This window comes from Vombatus ursinus, unplaced genomic scaffold (genome assembly GCF_900497805.2).
Source record: "Vombatus ursinus unplaced genomic scaffold, bare-nosed wombat genome assembly UNPS02014945.1, whole genome shotgun sequence".
NCBI lineage: Eukaryota > Metazoa > Chordata > Mammalia > Diprotodontia > Vombatidae > Vombatus > Vombatus ursinus.
In genome coordinates this window covers 29,826,588-29,853,750 of record NW_020954723.1, presented here as the reverse complement: position 1 = coordinate 29,853,750, position 27,163 = coordinate 29,826,588, and the positions used below count along the sequence as shown (strand labels likewise).

Here is a 27,163-nt window from a genome sequence, read left to right as displayed (position 1 = left end):
ATTTCATATAAAGTGGCATCAGAGCACGGCCATAAAGTTAGGGATTTTCAGAAAAAGTAAAGAGGGAGTGCATTTCAGGCTTTGGGCAAAACCTGCAAAGGCAGGCAAGATAGTGTGTTAAGATGTCCAGCAGGCAATTGGTGAGATTAGGTTTGGGCATATAATTTGAGACTTAGCTGTACAGAGAAGCTGTGGGAGCTGGTGGAATCAGAAAGGGACAGAGCAACTCTAGGAGTCATCCTCAACTCTTTAGTCAGACAGTCAGCAAGTACCCACTATGTCTCAGGTACGTGGTAAGACTGGAGAAACAAAATCAAATTATTTTCTAATCTGTATTTTTGATCCATGGTGCCAACACCCTGCATCACTTATTGAGATATTAAAATGATTTTATTTGGCTAAGCAATGGGGTTAAGTGACTTGCCCAGGGTCACACAGCTAGTAAGTGTTATGTGTCTGAGGCCAGATTTGAACTCATGTCTTCCCGAATCCAGTGCTGGTGCTCTATCCACTGCACCACCTAACTGCCCTACATATTGAGATATTAAAAACTGGGAGCAGGCCCCATATCTTATTCCTAAGGTTCTTAACCTCTTTGTTGTGTTGTGGACCCCTTTGACAGTCTGGTGAAACTTATGGACTCTTCTCAAAATAATATTTTTAAATACATAAAGTAAAATACATGGAATTGTATTGGAATTACAGTTATCAGAATATTAAATTAAAAAACAAATTCATGGGATCCCAGGTTAAAAACCCTTGTTTTATTCATAACTGTGGCCCTGTTTTTTGCCTATAGTAGCTTCATAATAAATGTATGTTGATTAATTGTCTGACATTTTTTGTTGTTCGGTCGTTTTTCAGTCATGTCTGACTCTTCATGACCTCATGTGGGGTTTTCTTAGCAAAGATACTGGAGTGGTTTGCCATTTCCTTCTCCGGCTCATTTTACAGATGAGGAGGTAAATGGGATTAAATGATTTGACCAGGGCCACAATCTAGTAAGGTTCTGAAGCCAGATTTGCACTCAGGAAGATGAGTCTTTCTGACTCCTGGCCTGATACTATCCACTGAGCCACCTAGCTGCCCAGTGTCTGATATAATAATGATGAAAGAAAAACATCTTGGTTTTTGCAGTAAAAGAGTAAATCTAATCTAATAAAGTAAGATAAATTACTCTGAATTTCTTGTTAAGCCTAAGAGCCAAGGACAATTAGAGCATTGTATGTTTCATGGACTACTCCCACGGGTAAACTTGTAGTTAAGGAAAACTGTTGTTAATGAACAAATCAGTGCTCCTTGAGATCAGGGGCCATTCCTTGTTTATCTTTGTTATCTCTCCGGCCTTGGCACTGTTCTTTGCACATAACTAAACTCTTAAATGCTTGCTGAAAAGATGTGATTAGTGAGTGCCTCTGTTCTTGTGTCTGGAACATACTCTAATCATTCTGTCTACTCCTGCCATCCATCAAAGTAGTTGTTTCCGTTTACCTATATCTCAATAGAGAAATGCTTCCTCCGCCTCCCCCTTCTAGATTTCAAACAGAAGGAAAAAAGGTTGTTGTTAGGGAGCATTTCATGTCATTTTTTTACACAAAATTGTTTAATGAAGCTGATGAAAGTGTGTGACAGATTGGGCCCTTATGTCACATTTGATTTTTCATTTTGCTTTGCACCCTTAGCCTTCTCTGCATGTCTAATTAATTACATTAGCTCTGTTCCATTTATCTTCATATTCACTGAAACAAACAAACAAAAAAATGATTGATTCAGCTCAGGACATCATCGTCTGTTTTTAAGTAAAGGTGCCACGCGTAAAAGAAGTCTGCTAAAGGAAATACGTGCAACTGGCACTGTTACAATTCTATAGTGACGTCAGAAGGGGATGGGATTGCAGTGATTTTCAGGTTTCTATACATCTCTCTGGATTCCGTTTAAGTTAGGTCATTTTGGTCATGCCTGTGTCCCAATGCTAAGCTGTACCTTGGGGATGCTGGGAATGAAAAATAGTAAGGAAAAGCATGAAAGCCTTAAAATTTTTTTGAACAAATGATGAATTAGAAAAGCAAATGAACATTTTCTGTCAGTGTTGCACACAATAAGATTGAGTTTTCCCCCTTTTACAATTCCTTCAGAACCTTGAAAATACGTGTGTTGTGTTTGGAGGACACTTGGTTGATGATGTAGTCAAGAGGGTCTATAAGGTACAAAACTGATGACTGTTGGTGAATTTGAGGTTGTTTGGGAACAGAAAGGTAAATTCTTTTTCATTGAGCCAGGTTGTTTTCCTTCTTTTACACAGTGAGAATAACTGTTAAATAAAAACTTCTTCCAGCATTTAGAGAAAGAAAAAACCTAGCCCACGAAGTACTGAATTCTTTAAAAATGAATCAGTCTCAACAATGTCTGGGCCTGTAGTTACTCCTCTCTATTCTGGGATTATGTGACTTTAAGTGAATGTGGAAAACTTTAATTTGGAATTTGAGAGAATTTTGGAATTAATTAAATTGGAATTTGAGTTTACACTGAAGACTTTGTGTAATCTAAAATAAGTCAATTCCAGGAGAGAGCTGAGAAAATAAAATTTTCTGATTGCATTTTTTAATTGATTCTATTCTGTGTTACCCCTAACATTGTAAAATTGCCTTGGGGTCTTTTGACTAACTGAGGAGTTGAAAGGCCCTTTTTTATTGATATTTCCTAGCCTCACCAATAAATTGAACGTGCCTTTGTGCCTCATTGTACTTTAATTTTCAAACATAACAGAGCCTAAAGAAAAGCAATGCTGAACCTGCTGCATTAAATTTAAAATAAAAATGAAAGTTGATGTCCCTTTCTGATTTGGAAAGCTTTATTAATAGTCAGAGGAAGAAAAGGTATTTGTGAGGAAAGCGCTGAGAAAGCAAACCATGTAGAAGACATCAAATCAAAAGAAAGATAGCTGAAGTGACCCATTTCCCAGCATCTAATTTGCATATGATTGCTATGAGGACTTTGAGGTTGATAACTGATAAATCCTAATACCTAGAACTTTTGGTAGCTGAGACAAATGCCTAGTGACTTGATGGGCCGAAATGTTAATTTTGGTTTCTCATATTGAGATAGAGCTGTCATTTCACACAGAAGACCCTGATTCAGAGCAGGAGATTTAGTCAAGAACAGTTCTCTGAGTGCAGCAGAACAGACCTCAGAGCTAGCACCAAGAAGTGACCTTAGAGCTGGGTCACAGGAAGGCCTCAGAGCCTGCCCTGCCATTTGCTGGATGGAATAACTGACTGGAGAAACAAAGGCTTTGTTCTGCCACGTGCTAGAGCTAAGTGGAGAAATAAGAAGGTTTGCTAACTGCTGCTTGCATCTGAGCTGAGCTTAGGGCTCAGAAAATACATCCATTTGGTTTGGGTACAGGCCTCAGAGCTTGCATTGCACTGTCACCATGAGAGGTAGAACCTTCTTGGAACCCAGTCAAATGAGTCCACCTGGGAATGCTCTGTAGATCTCAGGTTTAGGATTTCTGTTTTGCTGAAAGAGCAAGTGAAAGAGTGTTAAACTGCTTCAGCAGCTTGAAAGAAGAACAATTAGCAGAGAAACAGCCCCACTGGGCAGGAGAGGCTCAGAAGAGAATCAGCCTGCCTATAGTGAAGTGTTCTGAAGACTGTCCTTGAGGGAGCCAAAGGGCATCAAGGCCTGAAATCTGGAGTCATAAGTTGCCCCAGGCATTAAGCATGTGCCACTCTGTTATGATCCTGTAAGGCTGGCATTTCTCCCTATGTGCATCCTTGGGAGAATGTGTTTATAGAGGAATATTTTGTTATTATTTTTGCTTTGCCTTCCATTTAGTTAATGTCTCTGATTAAGAGCTAATGGGTTCATCTGGGCTATTTGTAAAATGGGAACCATACCAGTGAGGGCCCTGGAGCTACATTTGGCAGTGGTAGGAATGCATTCCCCATCCACACCCCGCACTCTCCAACCCTGACCTGGGTTAGCCCTAGGAGCATGAGAGAGTAAGTTTTAGCAGTATGGCAGACCCTCTGGAAACTCCTAACCTTTTGGCATGATTGTAGGCTGGATTAAAGAGACAGCCTGAAGACATAAGAGTAAAGTTTGTCACCAGACCCTGTGCTCCATATAAATCAAAACAAAACAAAAAGTCCACGCTGTATATATTTAGTAGAGATTCGCAGCTTCACATGCTGTTCCTTTTTTCTCTTCTTTGTATAGAGAAATGTTCATATTTGTTGATGTTTGTTAAGTTCATGATAAGAAGGAAATTAAAAAAAAAGAGATCAAATGAGTAATTTCAATGCACCATGCCTTCCTTTCCCTAATGCTTGCCCTATGGGGAATTTGTGAAGACTAAGGAGATCACAATTCTGGAGCATTATTTCCTTCAAAGGAAAGATGTTCTGTAAATAAAGCCATTAGAATAAGTTTCAAACATTCTGCAATTCATAGAGGAAACATCATGGGTACAAAGCTCTTATGAGATGCTATAGTGACTAGATTTCACCAATTAAGTGACAGAACACTTGTATTTTGTCTAATCACTCCTGTCATTTTGGAGGCCTACAATTTGAAAGGACTCAGTTCTGTAATTGAAATTACAGGTTTCAGTCTGAGACTGCCTCTGTGCTCAAAATCTTCATGTATCATAAAATATGAGAACCATGTTAGAAAGGCTTTCAGCAAAGTTGATGATATAAAAGGTTCTAGCAGCTAGATTAAATCTAGCTGAGTCCAGCTTCCATTAGAAATAGCAGAGATATAAAAGGGAGCCAGTTGAAACAATGGTCCAGTAAAACAAAAGAGAGACACCAGTAAATTCACTCATCTAGTATAAACGTTGCAATAGAAGATGGCTGGAAGCCTAAGGGTGCACCTGGTCTGAGAGAAAAGGGTGGGAGGGGGGAATAAAGCCATTAGGATCTTACTCTTGGCTTCTTGGAGCCACAGTAGGGAACAAAGAGAATTCCTGGCTGGTTGTTTGTGATTGAGACAGGACTGAGGCTAGTACCCATGTTGTGCCAAAAGGACACTAATTAGAAACCAAGAATTGAGGCAGAGAGGGGATAGGTCAAATATCTAAATCTAGCTCTTCTCCCAGGCTAAGGCTGAGGAAGAGGGCTGGACTGCGGGCTAGCACACAACCACCCTTTGAGAATTTTGGCAGGGCAGTGATATCCAGATGGTAGAGGGAACAGGTCTAGGAACTAGTCATCCATCTGACAGTTTGGGAGGAGAAGACCCTGTTCCTGGCACAAAGTCCTAACCTGGGAATACTGGCTGAAGATATGAGTAAACAGGGGAAAACTACAATCCTAACACAGTGATGGAATACCATGGGTTAAGAGAAATCTAAGGGGGAAATCCAGAAGAATAGTACAACTCCAATAAATATAAGTAGAGCTCTAGAAAAAAGGTTTGGCCACAAGGAGAATAAATAGATGGAAAAAATGAAGGGAAAAAAAGAATGATTCAAATAGTCAACTCCTTGAAAAATAGGATAGAACAAACAGAACCCATTGATTCAATCCAATAAGTTCTCTCTAGAACAAAGTAAAAAAAGCTGAAATATTGGGAAAACATATGAGCTATCTACTATCAAGAACAGCCAACCTAGGAAATAGGATGAGGAGGTAATTTAAGAATCAACAAACTCTGAAAAACATTACAAAAGTTAAAAACCTGAATAGCATATTTCAGTGAATTTAAAAGAATATTGCCCAGAACTCTTAGAACCAGAGGGAAAGATGGAAATAGAAAGAATCCAGTGGTTACCACCTGAATGAAGCCAACCTCAGCTCTGAAAGTAGGATCAATAAAGAGTATTAAAAGAAGAGAAAGAAAGTAAAAGACCAATGATCTGGATGTTGGGAATAAGTGAAAAGAGGAGGGCAGTTGATCAGAACCAAATTATTCCAATTATAGATGACTGGTGATGATCCTGTTCCCTTTCTTTCCCCAGTTTAAGATCCTTTGTAAAGAGAGGGCAGTGGGCAAAGAGAATTTGATAGAGGAACTAATAATAGTTTAGCATTTATATAGCACCTTAAGTTTTTCAGAATGCTTTATATATATTCTCTTATTTGTTAACACAAAACAGTCATAATTGTGAATTTAAATGGTATGAACTCATACATAAAAAAATACACAAAATGGATTAGATGGCAGAATCCAACAATATATTATTTAGAAGAAATATGCTTAAACATAAAGATTCCTATAGAACTAAAATGGTGGACTAAGTAAGATTTATTATGCCTCAAGTGAATACCCAAAAGGCGTGGTAGTCATGATTTCAAATAAGGCATCAGTAAAAAATAGACATCTTTATTTAGAAAACATCACAATTTTATTTTATTGTTATTTCATTATGCATTTGATTAATTAGCACTTAATATTTTTTAAATACATCATAGCCTCTTTTATTAGTAACCATTTAAATGAATCTATGATTAGGATGTTTTATAGAAGTATGAAACTGGCACAAGTAACTGGTTTGACCGAGGCCACATTATAGAGAAATGATAACACCATTGGTATAGCTTTTAAACACTCAAATCTTCTGAGGATCAATGAACCTTAAAATCACTTTAGAGGGGTCTTGGTGTATTTCTTCCTTCTTATAGCCAATTTCAAACTTTACCTTATTATTTCTTATAGTACACTAATATCCTATTACATTTGTATACCACAGCATTTTTTTTAGCTATTCTCTAATTAATGGACATCTACTTTGTTTCTAGTCCTTTACTATGAAAAGTGTTGCTATAATTATTTGTTTGATATGGAGCTTTTTTTTTTCTTTTTTCTCTTGGTCATTGACCTCATTGGAGCATATGCCTAGCAGTGGAGTCATTGGGTGAAATGGTATGGTCATTTTACTTTCTTGATGTAGTGCAAAATTGCTATTCAGAATAGTTGAACCAATTTACAGTTACACTATCTATGCCTTACTTTGCCTGTCCTTTCTCAGATCTCCTCCACACCCTCCCCCCCACCCAATTGAATTCAAATGGATCTATGGTCTCTTCAATTGGTCTGAAGATCCTGGTTCAGGATCTCCAATGATGCAGATTGCAGCCTATTTATTGCAGCCCAACCTTTGCAACTCTTGTCCATGTCCTTCTCTAAGTTTGTCACGGGAGGTCCATCCAATTCCATCTAGTGCTAGGGGTCTTCCTTGCTCTTTCCTGACATTTTGAGGGTACCAGTGGAGCACTTTGTCTTGTCCACCTGTCATTCCTTCCCAGCTGTGAAAGTTGTCTTTAGCATTTATCATAAGACTCAGTTCATGCTGGGATTTTTTTGACACTGTTATTATAAGACTATGCTTCTCTTGAATTTGTTTTCATTTTTTCTCAGTTATATGTCCTTGATGCCATATTTTTATATTCAATTCAGGGAACGTTGATTAAGTACCTGTTATGTGCAAGACACTGTGCTGGGTGCTGGGGATATAAAGACAAAAATGAAAAAGCTCCTGCCTTCAGGGAGCTTGAATTCTAGTGTATATATGTGTGTGTGTGTTTTCAGTCAGCATGCATGTGGACCAGCAAGCAAGTAAAAATAAATGTAAAGTATCTAAAGAGGGAAAGACAAATAACAACTGGGAGACGTTGAAAGTCATCTTTCAGGTGGCCTCTGAACAGCGGATTGAAGGGAAGTAGGTGTGCTAAGTGGTGGAGGTGAGAAAAGATTGTGTTCTAGGCACACTGCACTACTTGTGTAAAGGCATGAACTCAGGAGATATGGGGAACATCTGGCAGACAAGTTTGCTTAGAACAGAGAGTGCAGGAAAGCGTAACATGAAATAAGACTGGAAAAGTAGGTTAGAGCCAGGTTACAAAAGGCTTTACATGTCAGGCTGAGGATTTTATATTTTATCCTAGTGGCAAAAGGGAGTCATTGAAAACTTCTGAGTAGCTTCTAGAATCCTTTTTCCTAAAAAAAATTATTTGTTATAATGGCTAGCTTTCTGTGAGGAGGCAGTGGAGAGACACTGGGAGAAATCTAGGAGATAACAAAAAAAGATAACTATATACATGCATATATATACATGTAAGAAAAAAATACATATATATATGTATATATATGAAAATTTTTTGAATAGAAGAGTGATACTGTCAGATCTGTACCTATTTACCAGCATTTCATCCTGACATAAATTGAACTGCATCCATGCTGGGTGTCATATTATTTTCTACATTATTTCATTACAATTAAAAGCCTGCCCATTATGTTGAAATTTTATTTTGAGGTAACATTGTCATCTATAGGTTTGCAAAGTGATACCTCTTCCTTAACATCAATTTCAACATATCATTTATTTGTATATATAAATGACCATCTTTAACTACGTATATTGCATTTACTTTTCAGTGCAAAACTGGAATTCCTCAGTGCAGTTCCTCAATTAATTGACCACAAAAGTCTTCATAAAAACAGGCAATGCTCCTTCCCATTGTATTTCTACAATGAACCATTTGGAGTAATCAAGCATTATTTTAACTATTGTCACTAGTCATAGGTAGCACCAACATTTCTCCAAGCCATTGATGCTTTTTATACTAAGCAATTCTGCAAACAGTCTTAGGGATGCAAACAGTCTTTTTGTTCTTTTGGTTCTGAGTTTTGGAAAAGGTTTTTTTTTTTCACTTATGAAAAACATTTAATTTTATCTGGAAGAATTCTGTTTTTTTTTTTTTTAAAGATTTGGAATGGATGCTTTCAAAAATATTTCTTCATTTCATTGTTTCATTTTACTCATGCATCTAAAGCATTCATATTTATAGTAAAACCTAAGATCTTTACTTTCTATCAATAACACTATTTATAGATGCCAGTGATAAAGTGGATAGTATTTTCTGGATATGGGCTTTTTATTTTGTATTTCCAATACATAAGCCTCTTTTGTTCATTTTGTTCATGTTCCTTGTTTTTAACTTTCTTTGTATACCCAGCACTTAGCACGGTGCCTGGCATGTAGTAAGCATTTAATAAATGTTTTTGAAGGTGCCAACTTAGATTAGTAAAGATAGCTTCTTCTTCTAGGAATTCCCTATATCAATGGAATTACAGGACCATCCCCTCTCTCCTAGTCAGTAAAATGATTAGGAAAACAGGATATATTCCTATAAAAAAGATCTCATTATATTGTTGAATGTTGAATTCATGATACCCCTTAATTATTTTCTATTTGATTTAGTTGTAGGAAATTGTTGGACTGTTTTGTGTTAATATGGATTGTTTATCTTTCTGGAATGCTTGTTGACGAGGTACAGAATACTTCCCTAGTGAGACTCGTACAGCATCTCTCATACTTCATTTGGTTTAGGACTGGCTCTAGGCAGTGGGCTGTAATGTATGATAGCAATTACATCCTGGAAAACTAATTTTAATTGAATTCCAGCTCATTAGCACTTTAACTAGTGAGGCAAATGCTAAGGTTATTAACACAACCATCATTAACTACTAAGAAAATACTTTCCTTTTTTATCTCTAATCATCACTGATGGAGTAGCTTAGTCTGGGGTGGAGGTGTTTGTTAGCAGAAAAACTGTGTGAACCCTATTAATTAATCTAGCCTTAGTGTGTACAGTTCCACTCTTTCCCAACTATTTAACCTTACCCCTTTACCTAGACCTGTGAAGAGAACTGAAGTAAAATTGTTAGAGGGTAACCACCTCTTAGGAAGGCATCCTGCTGCTTACCCAGCGTTTTGTGCCTGGAGAAGAATCACGAGGTCCGGATTAAAGTGGTTTGTTGCTGTACTTTGTTACTCTTACAATCAGTAAGAATCTCCATAATGTAGATCAGGAGCCCCCAGCTGAAAACTGTGCCACCCACAGTTCAGTCTTCTCTGGCTCTCTCTTCCTATGTACATCACATGCCTTACTGTCTTTATCCCTTTTTGCAACTTCTTATTCACAATTCATAAATCATTGAAACCAGAAGTTGATAGATCAAAGTTTTATCTAAGCTAGAGAAAAAAACTAATTAAATAGAAAATACAAAGAAACTTTAAAGAACAGAAGAACTTTGGATTTAACATACCTCCCCTTTCCTTTCCCTTGTCCTCCCCCACATTCCCCAGGAAGAAGAGGGGCAAGGAGAGACAGGCAGGTCACCATGTTTTATCATATCTTTCTGAGGGAAAATTCTTCAATAATCAGTACACAAACTTGGACTGTTCCATTGGGCTGGTAGAAATAACCTATCTAGAGCATAACCTCAGCCATGATGGCTGCTGCCTCTAATCTCTCCTTTTTTGAATTGCCAGCTTGAACTCAAATGCTGATCATGCTTCTGGGTCCCTGTTCTCAATTTTTGCAATATTTCTTCTTTAGGGTGGAGGTGGGGAAAGCAATACTGGTTCCTTTTGTTTTCTTTCTTTCTCTCTTTTTTTTTTTTGGCTACGCAGTTGGGGTTAAGTGACTTGCCCAGGGTCACACAGCTTAAGTATCAAGTGTCTGAGGCTGGATTTGAACTCAGGTCTTCCTGACTCCAGAGCTGGTGCTCTATCCACTGTGCCACCTAGCTGCCTCAATACCGGTTCCTTTTGAATTCACTCAGTTCCACTTTAGTCTGACAAGCTTAATTGATCTTGACAAGCTAAAGAATTCTATTCTGAACATCAGAACTTTAAATACTTTTCTCCATGTCTGAAAGAGGTACTGTTACATTCATACACACACACACACACACACATATACATATATGTGTGTATATATATGTACATGCAGTACATCTATATATAGTCAAAATATTTTATTGTGCTTTGCTTTATCGCACTTTGCTGTTACTACATTCTTTACAAATTGAAGGTTGGTGGCAACCTTGCAACAAACAATTCTATTGGTGCCATTTTTCCAATAGCATGTGCTCATATTATGTCTCTGTGTCACATTTTGGCAATTCTTGTAATATTTCAAACTTTTTCATTATTATTATATCTGTTATGGTTATCTGTGATCAGTGATCTTTGATGTTACTCCTGTAACTGTTTTGGGGTACCATGAACCATGTCCATGTAATACAGTAAACTTAAACAATAAATGTTGTGTATGTTCTGACTGCTCCACTGACCAGCTGTTCCCTGTCTCCTGCTCCTTGGGCCTCCTTATTTTCTAAGATACAACAATATTGAAATTAGGCCAATGAATAACTCTACAATGGCCCCTAAGCATTCAAGTGAAAGGAAGAGTCAATCGATTTGGTAAACTTCATTGCTGTCTTATTTTAAGAAACTGTCAAAGAAAAAAAAAAGAAATTGTCACAGCCACCCCAGCCTTCAGCAGCCACCACCCTGGTCAGTCAGTGGTCATCAACAATGAGGCAAGATTCTCCACTAGCAAAAAGATTATGATTCACTGAAGACTCAGAGGATGGTTAACATTTTTTATCAATAAAGTTTTTAAATTAAGGTATGCATTTTAAAAGGTATAATACTATTGCATACTTAATATACTACATTGTATTATAAATGTAACTTTTGTGTGCATTACATGACTCACCTTATTGCGACGGTCTGGGACCGAACCCCTACTGTCTCCAAGGTATGCCTGCATATATAATATATGTGTATATATACATATTGCTTGCTATTGTTGTTCAGTCATTTTCAGTTGTGTCCAACTGTTTGTGGCAAAGATACTGGAATGATTTGCCATTTTCTTTTGCAGCTCATTTTATAGATGAGGAAATTGCCAGAGTTAAGTGACTTGCCCAGGGTCACATAGCTAGGAAGTGTCAGAGGCCAAATTTGAAATCAGGAAAATGAGTCTTCCTGACTCCAGGCCCGGCATTCTATCCCGCACGTGTTTACCCGCGCGTGCACACACACACATATGTATGTGTGTCCCCTAAACTTCAGCCCTATAGAACTACTTTCTTATTTTATATTTCAAACTGGATGCCCTAGAGAAATCTTAAATTCTAGATGTCCAAAACTGAACTCATTATCTTTTTTCCCAAATCCTCTCTTCTTCCAAACCTCCCTATTTCTGTTGAAGACACAGCCATCTTCCATTCTCTCAGGTTTCTAATCTTAGAATTACGTTGGGCTCTTCACTCTTCTTCACCACGTGTATTCAGTCATTCATAACATCTCTCACATCTGACCCCTCCTGTCCTCTCATACAGCCACCACTTTAGTACACGCCTCATCTCCTCTCCTAGATTATTGCCACAGACTCCTAATTGGTCCCCTTACCTCAAGTGTCTTACCATTCTGGTCTATCCTACACATTGCTGCCAAAGTAATTTTCCTGAAGCGCAGAACTGACCGTGAGATTCCTCTATTCAGTCATCTCTAGTGGCTTCCTGTTGCCTCTTGGATAAATATATAACCTTCTTTGTTTAGCATTTAAAGCCTTATACAACCTGGTCCTAGCCTGCCATTCCAGCCTCATTGCACATTACTCCCCCTTTTGCCCTTCGCAATCCAGCCAAACTGGCCTTGTCTCTGTCCTTCACGCACCATGCTCCAGTTTTTGTCTCTGAGTGCTTTCACTGGTGTGTCACAGGTAAACACACAGGTAACACCATTTGTTGGGCAGGAGAACACGGGAGGGCTCCTAACACTAACAGGTGTTCTATCACAGGTTCATTTTTGCTCTGATCAGACAGGAAGACAGCTTCAAAGGGGTTAAATAAACTTATTTTATTCTAGTCCAGTCTTCTCAAAAGAGTTACTGATAATGGGAGCACCAACTCCTACAGCGTTCCCTAATCACACTTCTCGCAGGGGCGGGCATGAGTAGGAGTACAACTCCTTCAAGATTCCCTAAGCCTTGTTGGGGGCCGATCAGAGGAGGTACATCCATTCTACTATGCATTACCCAAATCCCAAAATGGGTTCCCCTATTTACTGACAAGTGTCCACTTGCTTTATAGGGCAACAGACAAAGAAGGCACATTGCCAGCAATAGCCTCACAGGTTAACTTTAGCAATATCGTCATGACCTAGCACAGAGCAGACGTACATTATGTCACCCCTGTATCTCTACTGCGACTGTGTGGTGGAGATGTTTTCAACCATAATTTGTGGGAAATATTATCTAGGATCCTGGAACTATTATCTGAAAAGGAGTAACAAAATCCTCCTTACTTACATCTGGTCATCTCCTAGTCCTGGAATATACTCCCTCCTTACCTCCCCCTCATAAAGCGCCTCTCTTCCTTCAAGATGCAACTTGAGCACTGTCTTCTGGATCTGCACAAAGCATTTACCATCTCCCCTAAATGTTAGCTCCTTCTCTCCCAGTCTACTTTGTATCTTTGTATCTACAGGGCAGATATTTGTATTTTCTTTACTTTGTATTTATATTCTAAATTTACATATGTCTTTGTTGTTTCTATTAGAATATAAGTTCCTTGTGAGTAGGAATTTTTGTCATTTTTTTACCAATATTTTTAGCATATAGTACAGTGATGGGCATGTAATAGGAACTCAGTAAATACTTATTGATTTATTTTATTGATTGCCTTCTCTGTTTCATAATGACAGTCCAGAATTGTCATTCTTGATAATGAAACAGCATTAGGGACATTAGTTCACCTCATCAGTGTATGAAACTAAAGGGCATGGTCAGTCTCACAGGAAAACCATTCCTTTCATGATGGTAGATTGTACCCCTAACCCTAGTAGACAGAGGATATGTATGTATGTACATATGTATGTATGTATGTATATATGATTCATGTGTATGTATATCCATCCATCTACCTATCTATGCCTGTAGTAATCAATATGGCAGTGTGAATGATCCGTTTGAAAGAAGTAGCATGGTGGATAGACTGTTGGTCTTGGAGTGGAGGAGCTGCATTCAAAGCCTCTGTCTTGTACTTATTAGTACTGTGACTCTGGTCAAGTCATATAATATCTCTGAACCTCAGTGGAGAATAATAATTCCTATAGGACCTACCACATAAAGTTAATGTGAAGTTCATAAAAGATCACACATGTAGAGCACTTTTTAAATTTTAAGGTGCTTGTATGAGTGTCAGTTGTTGCTTGATGATATTATCATCACCACTTTGGAAAATAATCTAAAACTTCATCCTTCTCCTAAAAGAGCTCCCATCTAATGATTTTAAAATGTGTTGGGCCTTATTTTCAGCAAGTCAAGATTTCTGAATTGAAAATATGATTTCATGTTTGCCCATTTCAATCGATCAATCAATAAATTTTTATTTTTAAAATGAGTTTATTGTATTTCACTTGACTCCCCAGAATTCATCAGTTAATAATATTCTTTGAAATGCTTGACAGTTCCTCTCAGATGCCTAAAATACACATACACCTGTGTTTAGGTTTCTAAGTGTTGGTTTGCATCATCACCACCTTATTAGAAAAGGCCATTCTTCCTCATTGTTCCCTCAAACTAATTTTATCTGTCAGACACCAAACATGTGGCCAGAGCTATGTCGTAGAGATTGTCTTCTTCATTTGAATGGCTCTGAATGGTAGCAGTGCCTCTTTTAAAGAGAGAGGTCCTTTCAAACTCTCCTGGTTTCTGGAAGCTGTGTTATATGCCAAAACTTTCTTAGATACAAATCAGAGGTGGCAACGATCAGGGACTCTTGGGTTTTATGACATTGTTTGCTGATATAGGAATGATTTTATATTTTAGTTCCTGCTGACATGTGAATCACAAGCCAGTGTTTGCCTTGCACGTTGTGCATTTATTATTATTTTCATAGGCTTCGCTTATAAAGTAGGACCTGCAGCACAACTCATTGAGCAATAATGAAGACTCAGGTGCCAGAAGTTTGATTTCTGAAGCCTGGCAAGTCTTCTTTCTGCTGGATTATTCTAAGACTTTCATTAGGTCCTTTATATAGTGTTGTTGGAGTTAGTCAACAGGGTGTTGTTAGTTTCCCAATAAGAATTTTGAAAATGGGGAAAATAAATCCTACATCTAGGAAATTACAGCTCCCCTAATGCTAGTAAATTTGAAAACACAGAGGGAGAGAAATATTGGGTAAAAATAGAAACAAGAATGGAGGCCTAGACAAAAGCTCGGATCTGTTTCAGATGTCTCAATATAAATGAAAAACTTAGGAGCCTTTATAGAAAATTACTATGGAATATAAATTATACCACATAATTGTAAGGCAGCATGGTCATTTGGTACCCTTATGTTGTTTTTGGCTTTCCAGGTTATTGCATAATATTCTCATTCAGCCTTCTCAGCTCTTCTTATTTTTGTTGACATAACTCAAGGCTGCAAGTAAAATACTAAACCCGGATGGTATATATAAACATATATACCTCATCAGTTGGTTTTGAGAAAGATGCAAAATAATTAGTGTTTGGTTAGTTATGGTGGTGTACCATTATCACAGGCAACAATAAATAATATGGTGTGAGAATTGTCTTTAGCAGCAGGTTATGGAAGTTTTGAATCTGATTTCTTTAGCCATCTACTTCTGTGGAAACTTTATGGCATGATAGTGATATATAATACCAAAATCACCAAATGAGATTTCAAAACTTGGTCTACTACTATTAAGTATGAGGCTGGACTAAACAAATGCCTTTTTAAATACAACAGTCTTTGAGTAATAGTAACAATTCATATAGTACTTTTATTTTATTTTATTTTTTTCATATAGCACTTTATATACTTTTTTGCAAAGTATTTTCTTAACAATGAATCTGTGAGGTAGTTGTTCTGGGTTCAAGGGGCTATTTTTTTGGAAGTTGCTACCATTTAGTAGCAAATGCTCTCTGATTGGATGGTTATGTGATATGTGTCAGCACTCCAGAGAAGTGGAAAGATAGTTGCTCTGCAAACTTAGATATTCTAGTAACAAAATCTACCTTACATACATAGTTGTTCATGCGAAGTGCCTCAGCTTCCTCATCAATCATCCTTTTCCTCAATCTTTTGCAGTCTGGCTTTATTACTTTCCTGAAATGGCTATCACAAAAGTCATTGATTATTCCAGCAGTCTTCTGATCTGTCTCCCTACTTCAGTTCTCTCACCTTTTCTTAAGGCAGCTAGGTGGTCTGTAGAGCAGAGCTTCTTAACCTTTTTCCATTTGGGACCCCTTTTTATGTTTTGGCAGCTGCATTGCATGGCCTGAGAGCATGCACAGTACAAAGTACGCTTGCTTTGTGTTCAGAACCTAGGCTGCAGTGAGGTTGTATAATGCAACATAGGCAAGTGCTACACATTTGATTTTGAATTAATTTTTGGTTGTTGCTCATTCAGACACCTTTTACTGTTGCCAGATTTTTTGTGACCCATATGGGGTTGAGACCCACAGTTTGAGAAGCACTGGTAGAGAATAAAGTGCTAGACTAGTGCACGTATTTGCTTTATGAGTCTGAGAAAGTCGTTTAACCTCTCTGTGCTTCAGTGTCCTGAGATTTAAAATGGGAATAATAATAATGATAATAGCACTTTTCTCTCAGGGTTGTTATGAGGATAAAATGAGATACATTGCAGACCTTAAGATATTACATAAATGCTAGTATTATTATTAAGTACTGATTTGACTTCTCTAGTCAGCTAATTCTAGTAATTTCCTACTCCCTCTAGGATGAAATATGAACTTTCCTGTTAAGCTCGTAAAGCCTCATACAACCTAACCCCACTTTACCTTTCCTGCCATATTTTACATTATTCTCCCTCTTGCCCTCTGTGATCTAGCCAGTTTGGCCTTCTCACTGTTATTCATTCATCCATGCCTTTTCACTGGCTGGCCCCCATGCCTGGAATATACATCTTCCTTATCTCCTTTCTTTGCCCTTCTGTGTATTCCCAGCACTTAGCATAAGGCCCGGCACTTAGTAGGCACTTAATAAATGTTAGTTGATTGACTGACTCTGCCATATAGAGCCCCTCTGTTCCTTTAAGTTACAGTTGAGACACCATCTTCTTTAAGAAAGCTTTCCCTATTCCCCCAATTGCTAGTGCCTTCTTTTCTAAACTGCCATATATTTAACTACTTTATATATGTTCATGTGTATATATGCATATACGTACACACATATCTGTTTATGAACTATGTTATGTGTGCGTATGTGTGTGTATGTATGTATGTATGTATAGTGTTTGGCGCACAATAGACACTTAGTAAATGAACATCGTCCATTAATTTCCTTAACATCAAATTCAGTGCCATTTTTTTCAGTCCTCAGCATCCTTGACTTCTCCACATCATTTGACTTTGTCAACACTACTGGAAATGCAGTGTAGTGTTTCACGAAAAACATTGCATTTGGATCAGAACAGCTGGATCCTGCCACTTATTAAAGGTGTGCCTGTGGGTAACCATCCGTGAACGCCCAGCTCAAATGCTGCCTCCCCCATGAAACTTACCCCATTTGCCCTCCTTGTCTCCCTCACTAAAACCAATTTTTTTCTCAAGCAAACTGCAAACTTTATTATTTTCTGATTATATTCTCTTTTATTTATAATTTTTCGTATATTTATATCACTCTTTTATATAATTATCTTTTATTTATAATTTATAATTATAATATTTATAAGTTAATATTACAATAATTATTACTTTATATTTCAGTTATTTATATACATTTCATCTTTTCTACTAGATTGCAAACTCCTTAAGAGCAGGGACTTTACTTACTTCTCTTGTATCTCTCTCAGCCCCTAGCAGAGTCTTTGAGAGTGGGGGAAAGCCTAGACAGAAGTTCTGGTGGAAAAAAAGATCTCAGAGTTTCAGTGGGAGGCATGTTGAGTATGATTTGACATTGTGGGATGAGAGCCAGGCCTAGTGTCCAGAATTAGGGAGGTAATATTGCATTATACCATCTGCCCTAGTTTATTTATCATGTTTAGTTTTGGTTACCACATTTTAGGAAGGACATTGACAAAGGGGAATGTTTCCAGGTGAGGAGTCTGAAAATTGTTCCATGTGACGATTAGTTGAAAGGACTAGGGATAGTTAGGCTAGAGAAAAGAAGATTTAAGGGAGATATAATAGATGTATGCAAGTATTTGAAGGGCTCTCTTGTAGCAAAGGAATGACACTTGTTTTTTTCATTTCTAGATATTGAAACAGGATCAGTTAGTAAGTAGAATTTGTAAATCTGTAGCTTTAGGCTTAATGTAAGGAAGAAACTCTCTAGCAATTCAAACTGTCCAAAATTGGAATAGGCTGCCGTGGGAGATTGTATGTTCCCTATTGCTGAAGGTCTTCAAAGACACTCAGGTGTGGATTTTACTAGGTGATTTCTGGGGCCACTTTTTATTCCCAGTACTTAGCAAAATGTCTGGCATGTAGTAGGCAGAGATTTGGTGACTTTCTGAAGGCATTTAACCTCTTTGAGCTTTAATCTTTTTTTTTTTTTGGTGAAAAGTCAAGCTTTTCTTAATTTCAAAATCCTTGTTTGCAGCATTGTGCAAAAGCATACCTTCAAATTTAAACTTTTTTTTAAAAGAATCAAACACTGGGTAAATATGAAGCTTATCATTTACCAATCTTTTTTCCCCTAAAGGGGAAGGAAATTGCACATAATAGCACAGGTCATTGTGTAGATGACTACTATTGTGGATGTCGTTGGAAGCCTGACAATGCTTTGTGAGATCCTTGGAGCCTACATGTTTTCCTTCCTTGGCTAAGTTTGTCTTGAGTGGAGACCATCCCTCATGCTACTCTTCTTGGTAGTTGTGAACTATGAGTCTTCAGCTCTGCAAAGTAGGAATAATATTTATACTTCCAGTTTTGCAGAGTTGTTATGAGAAAAATGCTTTGTAAGTCTTAAAATTCCATATGAAATATGAATAATAATAATTATTTTGTTATTATTAACCTTCTGACCTTTTGACCTTAAGGCATCAAAGGTACCACACTTTCCAGCTTTAACCACTCCTTTTGCTTCTCTTCTTTGTCTTAGCCAATCAAGAAAGGTATTGCCCAAGCCTTGGCTTTTCTTTTCTTCTTTCTCTGTACTCTCTTCCTTAGCAATCACATTCTTTCTTACAGCTTTAGTAATCATTTCGATGTAGGAGATTCTCAATCAATCAACCAGCATTTGCTGTGCTTACTGCGGGCCAGGTACTGTGCTAAGCACTGGGAACTGGCCACTTGGGTCCCCAGTGAGGCAGCTGGTACTACTCACAGGTTGTTGTTTGTCCTTCATTCTCAAAGAGAACCATGACATCAGGAAGGTGATGCTATGATTTGCAAGTGAATTGGATTTAAGTGAGGGAGGGCTGTGCAAAGTCACCAGCCTCACTTTCTCCTCCAGAGCCATCTGGATCCAGTGGCAAGATATAAATCACGATGACTAGAGAAGGCCCCCAAACTTTATTGAATAGGTGCAATGAAACAGTCAGACCTCTGTTTTAGGAAGACCATTTCTATGGCTAAGTGGAGAATTGCCTGGAGTGAGGAGAGTCTTGTGTCAGGGAGACCAACTAGCAGGCTATTACAGTAGTCTAGGCATAAGGTGATGATGACATGCATCAAGGTGATGGCAGTGCCAAAGGAGAGAAAGGGACATATATGAGTGATGTTAAGAAGGTCAAATTATTAGAACTTGGCAGCAGATCGGATGTGGGGGTGGTGAAAGAGAGTGAGGTTGTAAGCCTGGGTGACTGGGAGGATGGTTGTGCCCTCAGGGAGGGTTTGGGGAAGGAAGATAATTCACTTTTGGATATGTTGAGGTTAAGATGTGTATAGGCCATCCAGTTTGAGATGTCCAGCAGGCAGTTAGAGATGCAAGTCTAGAGATCAAGAGAGAGATTAGGGCTGGATATGTAGAGCTGAGTATCATTAACATAGAGATGATCTTTGAATCAATGGAAGTTTATGAGATTACCAATTGAAATAGTATAAAGCAGGGTCAGCAAATTAAGAGGGAGGACCAATACACCTTGTTTTTGTATGCCCACAAGCTAAGAATGGTTTTTTACATTTTAAAATACAATAAAACTTAAATAAAATACCATACAATAAAAATGTAAAAATCATACTTAGCTCACTGGCCTAGAAGAACAGGCAGGCTGGATTTGGTCTGTGGGCAGTAGTTTACTGACCTGTGATACAGAAGAATAAAAGAAGCAGACCTAGGACAGAGGCCTGTGGGACATCCACGATTGGCAGGCCTGACTTGTACTAAGATCTAGAAGAGACTGAGAGGGAGTGGTCAGATAGGTAGGAGGAGAATCAGGATAGAATAGTTATATGGAAACCTAGAGAGAAGAGAATATTAAGAAGAAAGTAATTGACAGTGTTTCAGAAGCTGCAGAGAGGTCAAGAAGGATGAAGAAGGGGGAAAAATGCCTTTAGATTTGGAAATTGAGAGATCATTGGTAACTTTGGAGAGAGTTGTTTCATTTGAATGATGAGGTTGGAAGCCAGAATCTAGGGAATTAAGAAAGAAAATCGAAGTGGAGGCACCTATTGAAGATGGCCTTCTCAAGGAGCTCAGTCACAAAAGGGAGGAGAGATATGGAATGATAGCTAGTGGAGTTAGATGGATCAAGTGAAAGTTTTTTGAAGATGGGGGAGACATGTTTTGTAGGCAATAGGGAAGTAGTGAGTAAACAAGGAAAGATTGAGGATAAGTGAGAAAATGGGGGATGGATGATAGAGGGGACAAGTCTTATGGAGAAGATGGGATAGAATGGAATCAATTGTGAATGTAGAGGAATTTGCCTTGGAAAAGAAAAGAGCCACCTCTTCGTGTGAGAAAGATGAAGGAGGAGATAGTGACAGAAGGCATTATGGTAAAGTGAGAAGAGCTCTCAGCAAATGGCCTCAGTTTTTACAATAAAACAGGAGGAAAGGTTCTCAGCTGAGAGAGGCAAGGGGAGGGAAAGGAAACAATTGGAGGTTTGAGGAGGGAGGAAAAGGTCTGGGAAAGCTGCTGTGGTGAGTAGGAGAGTGAGTTAATTAAGGAGGTGTGAAAGAATTGCCTAGCCACAGTGAGGGACCACTTGAGATTTTTTTTTAACATAAATTTGTAGTGAACCCACTCAGTTTGGTTTCATTATTTTCTCCAGTTTCTTTCAGCAGCATATGAGTAGAAGTGAAGACAGCAAATGGTGGGAGTAATCTAAGGCAATCTTTGCAGAGTAATCTTTGCAGGGCAAGATCAGTGATAATGTTGTAGTTTGGGGTGCTGGGAACCCCAAAATGCAAGAGTACGGGGGATCTGCCTTGAAAGAATTCAACCACTGAAGCCTTCTTTCAGTCAGAATATTGAATTTTTATTATAACACAGGCAAGTGGGCAAGATTTCTAATAAATATGCAGTATTGTGATGCCAATAGGTATGGGTGAGATTCTTATGGAATCTGCACAATTTAATGGGAGTAAGATTGGTACTTATATACCAGAGAAGATAGTGAGAAGATCTGGATGGGATTAAGGAGTGGTAAATGGCCTGGGGTGGGTCAGGTGCAGACAATGAAAGGAGTTAAGTGGTTAGAGAGCCACAGTGAATGGACAATTAAAAGGATTATTAAGTATCTAGGAAGACTGGGATGGGCCTGGTGCCTCAGGCAAAACACCAGAGACTGAGTTGCTGAAATGTGTGGGAAAGGGGCTGGGTCCTTTTCCTTTTAGAGGTCCAGGTGCTTGAAGATGAAACATGAGAGAGGAAGAGGTTTAACTTTAAAAGGATCAGAATTTAAGAATGCCTCAAAGGACTAAGCTGCTTTAATTAACCCAATATGTTTTTTTTTAATATTCATTAGACAAGGAAATTGGAGATAGTGGGATGAAAATTTTATTTCAAAGTAAAACTATAATTTTTTTTGGTATCATTTGGCCTGCCTTATCCCTCTAGGGTTAAGATGAGAAATTTGTTAATTATGGAGCAGGAATTGCAGAGGGAACAGTGAAAGGAGCAGACAGACCCAGAGGGTAGAATTAAAATGTTTTGTAGGAAAGGAGCTAGAAATTTGGGATCCAAAGAGGAGAGTTTTCTCTTCACTAGAGGTTCAGTATCACTGAAATCAGGAGAGCAAAAAAAGGGGTGGGTGTATGTTAAGCATCAGGTAATGAGTTCAGACAGAGTGTCATTGAATGGGGGGGACAGGTCCGTTAAGAGAGGGTAGGTGATTATTAAATTCAGGGTCCCTTTTTATTTTTATTTTATTTTATTTTAATTTTTTTTTTTAATATGTGTTTTTAAAACTTTGGAAGGGTTTCTCCTTTCCTCCCTCCCCACCCACCCTCATTGAAAAGGCAAGCATCATGATACAGGTTATAGATGTGTAGTCATGCAAAACACTTCCATAGTAGTCATGTTGTGAAGAACTAAGTATATTTCCCTTCATCCTATCCTACCTCCCATTTATTCTATTCTCTCTTTTGTCCCTGTCCCTCCTCACAAGTGTTTGCTTCTGAGTATGCCCTCCCCAATCTGCCCTCTCCTCTATCAACCCTCTGCTCTCTTGTCCCCTTCTCCCCTTGTTTTCCTGTAGGGTAAGATAGATTTCCATATCCCATTATGTATGTTATTCCCTCCTTAAGCCAAATCCAATGAGAATAAGATTCACTCATTCCCTCTTACCTTCTCCCATTTCCCCTCCACTGTAAACGCCTTTTCTTGTCTGTTTCATGTGAGATAATTTACCCCATTCTATCTCTCCCTTTCTCCTTCTCCCAGTATAATCCTCTCTCACCCCTTAATTTTATTTTCCAGATATCACCCTTTCATCTTCAACTCACCCTGTGCCCTCTATCTATCTATCTATCTATCTATCTATCTATCTATCTATCTATCTATCTATACATACATATAATTTTTTTCCCTCCCACTACCCTAATACTGACAAAGGACTCATGAGTTACAAATATCTTTTCATGCAGGAATGTAAACAGTTCAGCCTTAATAAGTCTCTTATGATTTCTCTTTCCTGTTTACCTCTTCCATGTTTCATTTGAGTCTTGTATTTGAAAGTCAAATTTTCTATTCAGCTCTGGTCTTTTCCTCAAGAATGCTTGAAAGTCCCCTGTTTCACTGAATGACCATTTTTTACCCTGAAGGATTATACTCAGTTTTGCTAGGTAGGTGATTCTTGGTTGTTATCCTATCTCCTTTGCCCTCTGGAATATCATACTCCATGCCCTCTGGTCCCTTAATGTAGAAACTGCTAAATTTCATGTTATCCTGATTGTGTTTCCACAATACTGGAATTGTTTCTTTCTGGCTGCCTGCAATATTTTCTCCTTGACCTGGGAATTCTGGAATTTGGCTACAGTATTCCTAGGAGTTTTCCTTTGGGGATCTCTTTCAGAAGGTGATCAGTGGATTCTTTCCATTTCTATTTTGCCCTCTGGTTTTAAAATATCAGGGCAGTTTTCCTTGATAATTTCTTGAAAGATGATGTCTAGGCTCTTTTTTTGATCATGGCTTTCAGATAGCCCAATAATTTTTAAATTCTCTCTCCTGGATCTATTTTCCAGGTCAGTTGTTTTTCCAATGAGATATTTCACATTCTCTTCTATTTTTTCATTCTTTTGGATTAGTTTTACAGTGCCTTGATTTCTCATAAAGTTGTTAGCTTCCAATTGCTCCATTCTAATTTTTAAGGAAACATTTTCTTCAGTAAGCTTTTGGACTTCCTTTTCCATTAGGCCAATTTTGCTTTTTAGGGCATTCTTCTCCTCATTGGCTTTTTGGACCTCTTTTGCCATTTGGTTTAGGCTATTTTTTAAGGTGTTATTTTCTTCAGTATTTTTTTGGGTCTCCTTTAGCATCAGTCTCAGTTTTTCCTCTTCTTTTCTTACTTGCTTCTCCAAATCCTTTTTGAGCTCTTCCATGGCCTGGGACCAATTCATATTTTTTCTTGGAGGCTTTGGATGTAGGAGCTTTGGCTTTGTTATCTTCTTCTGGTTATATGTTTTGATCTTCTTTGTCACCAAAGTAAGATAATATAGTCTGGCTCTTTTTGTGCTGCTTGCTTACGATCTAGGCCAATTACTTGAGTTATAAACTCTTTGTTAAGGTAGGGGTCTGTTTCCAGTGTGGAGAATGTACTGTCCCAAGCTTCAGGGGTTTTGTGCAGCTGTTTTCAGAGATACTTCTAGGGACCTGTAAATTTTCAATTCTTCCAAGGTACTATGATCAAGGGCGAGGTGTTTACCCCTTTCCTGGCCTGTGCTCTGGTCTATGAGTGACCACATACACTCTTTTTTGTCTTGGATCTGTGAGGAGGATTTCCTTTCCACAGCCACTACAAGCTCCACCACGCCAGCGCTCCTCCTTGCCCCAGGACTGCTACCCAGAACTGTGACCCAGATCCAAGCATGGGCAAAGCAAGAGAATCCTGCACCAGCAAAGAGATCCCAGCAATTCCCTTCTGATCAGCCACTTGATTCCCCCTCAGTCTGAGGGCCAGAAGCTCAGGAGGCAGCCACCACCCTGGGGCTGAGCTTGGGAACTGGGGCTGGGACCCCATCGCGCTTCTCTCTCACTGCAGAAATAGACTTCCCAGTGACCTTCTAAATTGTCTTTGGCATTTGTGGGATAAGAGTTCTGGAAACTGCCACAGCTGCCCACGATTCAGGCCTGCCTCTGAGGCCTGCTCCAGATTCGCTGTGGCCTGCACGCCACACTGAACTGTGCTCCTCTCCCCACCCAATACGATATACCTTTCTGATCAACTATCCAGGTTGTCTTGGGCTGGAAATTTGTTTCACTTTGTCTTTCTGTGGGTTCTGTTGCTTTAGAATTTGTTTAGAGCCATTTTTTATAGATATTTGGAGGGGTTTGGGAGAGAGCTCAAGCAAGTCACTGTTTTTACTCTGCCATCTTGGCTCTGTCCCCCCAGGGTCCCTTTTGGCAGGTGTCATTGCTCTGTCTTGTGAGATCTCAGGAATTCCACCTTATTGCAAGCATAAGCAGTGGGCATTATGGCACAGGGAGTATCAAGTTTCAGTCAGGAGATAGGAGGTGGCTCACCTTTCAGAATTCCTTTCCAACTACCTATAAGATATCTATTCATAGATCTTCTGCTAGCACCTTAGACTCACCGTGTCTAAAACTGTGCTAATTGTTTTTCTCCAAAACTCCCCTTATGAGTCTGTCATTTGATTCAGTGATTGAGCCCAGTGGGATTATCCTTGATACTTCCTTCTGCCTTACTTATATCAGATCATTTATCAAATACTGTCAGTTCTGTCTTTGCCAAGTCTCTATCATCCAACCGTCCTTATATTTTCAATGCTACTACTATTTTATAGGCTTTCATTACTAGCTGCTTGTACTGCTCTTAATAGGTCTTCCTAGTTCTATTTTGTCCTCTCTACTGTCAAACTTCTCTTCCTTATGGATATCTGGGTTTGTTACTTTGTCAGAACCCTCAATGCCTATTGTCAAGTAACCTCATACTCCTTTGACTGCCCTTCATGATTGTCTGTCATTTGGTGTCACCTTACTTTTCTAGCCTTATCACATACTGCCATCCCTCCCTGTGTGCTAAGTTCCAGATAATCTGAAATTTTTGTTTTGTTTTTTAGGCAGTTGGGATTAAGTGACTTGCCCAGGGTCACACAGTTAGTAAGTGTCAAGTGTTTGGTCTGAGACCAGATTTGAACTCAGGTCCTCCTGACTTCAGGGCCAGTGCTCTATCCACTGTGCCACCTAGCTGTCCCTTGAAATTTTTGACATCCCCTTATACACCCCACATTTTACTCTATCTCTTCCCTATGCCTGAAATTTCCCTAGTAAAACTCTACCCATCCTCTAAAGGCCAACTCAGGTGCTACTTTCTCCAGGAAATTTTCAGTGAGCCTACTTGTCGATAAACACCTTTGTCTCCCTTCCCCCTTTAGACCTCATATAACATATTGTGTTTAATCAAATGAAATATGTATAGGAGTTGGTGTTTATAAATGTCAACTTTTTTTTTTTGGTATGTCTCATGAAGTAATTGCATTAAAAGATGCTTATTCTCCACCAGAGTTCTACCTTGATGCCACATCATAGCCTGAAATTCTTGACGATTATGCCAAAAAGCATAAGACCTTGCGAAATGACTTTAGAGATAACTGTTGCAGCACTAGATGGTTTCTGTAGCTAGCACCAGCATAGCTGAGTGCAGAAAGGCCTTTCACCACCTTCACCACCAGATGGCACTTTCCTTTGGCTACAGTACTTCACAACAAAGGTTTCTGAGTTATAGAAGGGTCAATAAAAGGCATCCCTACGCTGATGAAATAACCAACTATAAATGCATATATAGTTAATTCCATGTTGTCACCAGACTGTAAATTTCGAAATATCTTATGTTAATGGTGTTTATTGAAATGAACTCAAATAAAGTACAGATTGCATATAGTTGTGGAAAGGGTGCAGAGTAAGAGTGACCATAGTCTAATGGGATTAACTGGGTAAGGCTTTGAGAAGAAGCTGAGTTTGAGAATTACCTGGACACTTTATTACAAAATGAGTCAGTTAGAGAAGACCTCAAGCGTCTGGTCTTTCATTTCAGATTTCTCTGTTACATCCACTAACTACAAAGTGGCAGTTGTATAGAGTGGTTTGAAATTATGCTAATTATGTGGTTATGCATACTGGTTGGGTTTTTATAGGGTTTTATGTGTTGTTTGTATTTAGTAAATATAAAAACCTCAGATGGTTGAAATGCTCATTTTTTAGTGAATTGACAATAAAAGCTTCACCAGAAATTTACTGTTAATTAATATTTGCAGAGTGCTTTTCATGTAAACAGTTCTATAATAAAGAGAAGGACTCAAACAAAGGTCTGTTATGAGGAGCTCAAAGACAAGAATATGAACTTTATGTATTCATGCTTTGATAGATTCTATAAAAGGAATATTTTTATTTACTTCTCTGGCAATAGAAAGTACACAAAACTAGAGTCTAGTCTAGAACATAGACTGCCAGTTAAGTTACTGAAGGATAAGAAAATGCAAGTATTTTCACAAGCAGCATCAGTGATGTGGAGGGAGGGGATGTTTAAGGCATAATGCTGAAGAGCACTGTGGCCTGACCCAGAAGAGTCTCATAAGCCTTTATGGAGAAGTAAATAAGATTATTTCTGCTTAGGAGATTTGTATGTGAAATAACCATATTCTAAAAGCATCTTAAAACTTTTTTTTGTTTTTTTATTTTCCATTTAAAAATCATTTAATTTTTTCTCCATCCTACCCTCATTGGAAAAAAAGAAAAAGAAAACCCACACTGCCCATGTTTCAAAT

At 38.4% G+C, this 27,163-nt stretch overlaps 1 protein-coding gene across 1 annotated transcript in view; it reads left to right on the top strand.

The window, feature by feature from the left end:
* The window catches only part of LOC114030001 (cytochrome c oxidase assembly protein COX16 homolog, mitochondrial-like), a 125,131-nt gene that overhangs the window by 2,043 nt on the left and 95,925 nt on the right, over positions 1–27,163 (top strand). The gene's annotated exons all lie outside the window — the stretch shown is intronic.